Source organism: Myotis lucifugus, unplaced genomic scaffold (genome assembly GCF_000147115.1).
Source record: "Myotis lucifugus unplaced genomic scaffold, Myoluc2.0 scaffold_45, whole genome shotgun sequence".
Classification (NCBI taxonomy): domain Eukaryota; kingdom Metazoa; phylum Chordata; class Mammalia; order Chiroptera; family Vespertilionidae; genus Myotis; species Myotis lucifugus.
Genome location: NW_005871093.1, coordinates 6,195,295 through 6,199,665, shown reverse-complemented (window position 1 = coordinate 6,199,665; position 4,371 = coordinate 6,195,295).

Sequence of the window (4,371 nt, the reverse complement as noted above, 5' to 3'; positions counted from 1 at the left end):
AGCGGGGGAGAAGGCCTAAGCTGCAAGTCAGACATCCCTAAGCACTGCTGAGGAGGCAGGGAGAGGCTCCCACCACCACCGCTGTACTGGCAGCCATCAGCCTTGGCTTGTGGGCTGAGCAGAGCTCCCCCTATGGGAGCACACTGACCACCCAGGGGGCAGCTCCTGCATTGAAACATCTGCCCCTGGTGGTCAGTGTGTGTCATAGTGACCAGTCATTTCCCAGTCCTTCTGCTGGTTAGGGTCAATTTGCATATTACCCTTTTATTATATAGGATAGAGGCCTGGTGCATGGGTGGGGGCCAGCTGGTTTGCCCTGAAGGGTGTCCTGGATCAGGGGTGGAGTTTCCGCTGGGGTGCCTGGCCAGCTTGGGTGAGGGGCTGATGGCTGTTTGCAGGCTGGCCACAGCCCCTTCATGGTGGGGGTCCCCGCTGGGGTGCCAGGGCAGCCTGAGTGAAGGGCTGATAGCTGTTTGCAGGCTGGCCACTGCCCCCAGCCACCCAAGCTCCCAGTGGAGGCTGGCTGGAAGCAGGTATCTGGGATTTATTTATCTTCTATAATTGAAACTTTGTTGCCTTTAGCAGAGGCCGCAGCTGGCCAGGCAGGCGGGAAGCTTGGCTTCCTCCATCGCCGGGGCAACCAAGCCTCCTGCTTGCTCCAGCTTCGTGGCTGCCGGCCGCCATCTTGGTTGGGTTAATTTGCATATAGTCACTCTGATTGGCTGGCGGGCATGGCTTGGGGCATAGCGAAGTTACGGTCAATTTTCATGTTTCTCTTTTATTAGATTAGATGGCTCAGGAACAGACAGGTGAAAAACATGCACAGGATAAAGAATGGGAAAGGGGCATACCACCCTCCCAGAGCCTCCATATATTCACCAACCCAGAAGGGCTTTGAAATCTGTTCTTTTGGGATTTTTATGGAGGCTTCATATGTAGGCAGGGTTGATTAGATCATAGGTCACTAGAGATTAATTCAACCTCCAGCCCCTCTCCCCTCTCTGGAGATTGCAGGGGTGGGCTGGATAATTTCAACCTTCTAATCACAAGATTGGTTTCCTTGGCAACCACTCCTCATCCTGTGGTCACCTAGGACTTTCCAAAACTTACATGATTAATACTATAAACAGGTGTGGTGCCCTAACCGGTTTGGCTCAGTGGATGGAGCGTCGGCCTGCGGACTCAAGGGTCCCAGGTTCGATTCTGGTCAAGGGCATGTACCTTGGTTGCGGGCACATCCCCAGTAGGGAGTGTGCAGGAAGCAGCTGATCGATGTTTCTCTCTCATCGATGTTTCTAACTCTCTATCCCTCTCCCTTCCTCTCTGTAAAAAATCAATAAAATATTTTTAAAAAAAACAACACACAAGTCAAATTTAAACAGGTGTGGTTGAAAGGGGTTTGTTACAAAAAAGAAGACACCCCTTTTGCCTTTATCGCTTTGGTGCTATTTCAAGAACTGAGGTTAAAAGACCAAATAGTGTCACAAAAGATGTTCCCATTTCTTTTTTTTTCTTTATTGATTAAGGTATTACATATGTGTCCTTATTGCCCCATTGCCCCCTGCTCCCATTTCTTTTACCATTCAGAAAATTACAAGAGTTTAGGAGCTGTGCGCCAGGTGATGCAGACGAAATATATATTTACTAGAGGCCCGGTGCAAAAAATTTGTGCACTCGGGGGGGAAGGGGGGGTCCCTCAGCCCAGCCTGTGCCCTCTCGCAGTCTGGGACCCCTCAGGAGATAACGACCCGCTGGCTTAGGCCTGCTCCTGGGTGGCAGAGGGCAGGCCCAATCCCTAGGTGCAGCCCCTGGTTGGGCTCAGAGCAGGGCCGATTGGGGAGTTGGGGCGCCGCCCCCTGTCACACACAGAGCAGGGCGGATCAGGGGGTTGGGGCGCCGCCCCCTGTCACACTCAGGGCAGGGCTGATGGGGAGGTTATGGCTCTACCCCGTCACACACAGAGCAGGGCCCGTGGGGGGAGGGGGTTGGGGCGCCGCACCCTGTCACACACAGAGCCGCAGGGCGATCAGGGGGTTGAGGAGCTCCCCCCTGTCACTCACAGAGTAGGGCCGTTAGGGGAGTTGGGGTACCGCCCCCTGTCACACACAGAGCTGCAGGGCAATCAGGGGGTTGGGGAGCTCCCCCCTATCAGGCACAGAGCAGGGCTGATCAGGGGGTTGGGGCGCCTTCCCCTGTCACGAACAGAGAGGGCAGATAAGGAGGTTGTGGCCCCGCCCCCTGTCACACACAGAGCCGCAGGGCAATCAGGGGGTTTGGGCGCTGCCCCCTGTCACTCTGATCCCGGTGCCGGGAAGCCTCGTGTCTCCGCTGATCCTGGTGCTGGGAGGCATATTACCCTTTTACTATATAGAATAGAGGCCTGGTGTACGGGTGGGGGCTGGCTGGTTTGCCCTGAAGGGTGTCCTGGATCAGGGTGGGGGTCCCCACTGGGGTGTCTGGCCAGTCTGGCTGAGGGGCTGAGGGCCGTTTTCAGACTGGCGGGTGACTGAAGCTCCCAACCGCTCCTTTTTTTCTTTTTTTTTTTATTCTGGGCCAGCTTTAGCTCTGATGCCTCAGCTGCTGAAAGTCGGTTTCTGGCCTTTGTTTACCTTCTGTATTTGATACAATGTTGCGGTCCGGCTGGATGAAGCCCGGCTGACTAAAGCAGGTTTCTGGGGTTTTGTTTAGCTTCTATATTTGCAACATAGTTGCTTAGAGTTGCAGCTGAGAGGCCGGCAAGTCAGGCGGGGAATGTTGGAGTCCTCCATCACTGAAGAAAGCAAGCCTCCTGTTCGCTTTAAGCTGCCTGGCTGCCGGCCGCCATCTTGGCTGGCAGTTAATTTGCATATCTCCCTGATTAGCCAATGGGAAGGGTATCGGAGGTACGGCTAATTACCATGTTTCTCTTTTATTAGATAGGATTATAAATCACACCATCACAAGAGCCCACCCTAATCCAATATAGCCTCCTCAATTAATTACAGCAAAGTACCAATTTTCCAAATAAGGTTATATGCTGAAGTTCTGGGTTTTTGTGAATTGGAGGGGCGGGGGAGGGGGCCACTATTCAACTCAGTACAGATGAATTGCAAAAATCTTCCAACCTGCAGATGACCTTTCACTCTTTTTTAAAATTCTCACCTGAGGATATTTTTTCCATTGATGTTTAGAGAGAGAGTGGAAGGAGAGAGGCAAGCGGGGGGTGGGGGGGAGAGAAAGAGAAACATTGATGTGAGAGAGACACATCAAATGGTTGCCTCCCACATGCTACATGCCCCAACTTGGGCCAGGGATGAAACCTGCAACCGAGGTACATGCCCTTGACAGGGAATTGAACCCGGGAGCCTTTGGTCTGCAGGCAGATGCTCTAACCACTGAGCAACCAGCCAGGGCACCTTTTACTCTCTTATTGGTGTCTTCTAAGGGGTAAAGTTCCAAATTTCATATAGTCCAATTTATCAACTATTTATTAGCCCTTTATAGTTAGTGTTTATGTATCCCATTTATGAAACACTTGGGTTCCCAGCACACTATACCTGTTCATTAAAGTCAAAACTGGTGTGTCAAGGTGGCCAGTAGGATGGTTGCAGATAAATTGAAGGCATAGGGGAGTTTAGCCTAAAGCAGAGAACATTCAGGGGCAAACAGGATAATGGTTGTAGCAGATGTTGCTATCCCACCCATATCCCCTCCTCATTCCCAAAGACTGCTCATTGAGGACCTCCTGGACTCAGCATAAGAGCCTTTTTCCTGATCACAGAGCACGCTCAGTCTGCTCGTAGGACAAGGAGTATGGGACGCAGCCTTCAGCCAATGCCAACCAGAGAGCTGGGGTTCAGGCGAATGTCTCTGCTGCCTCAGCCAGCAGTTGAGCTGATTCAGATTCTGCCCCGCTCCCAGACCCTGCAGTGGAACTGAGCCTGAGCTAGCTGCTGCCCTCGGTGACCTGCTGCCCGGATAATACACCTCGTGTTGGCACTGGCTCTTCCCACCCTGGCATCGCCCCTCCTCTATGGCATCTTCAGGAATCACATCCCTCTGAACGGTTGAAACCTCAATTCCTCATCTTCCAAAAAAAGAAAAGAGAAATTAGGCATTTTTGTATAGAGTTGGGTCAATAAGTAGAAGCAATGGGAATATAGATTTAAGCTAAACTTCTTTTTTAAAATATTTTTTTATTGATTTTAGACATAAAGGAGGGAGAGGGATAGAGAGCTATTCGCCCCCTACTGGAGATGGAGCCTGAAACCTGGGCAGGTGCAGTGACCTCTTGGTTCATGGGTCAACGCTCCACCACTGGGCCACACCAGCCAGGCTCAGCCAAATTTTGAAAAGAACGTAAGAAAACTTTGTGACACACCGTCAGATCTG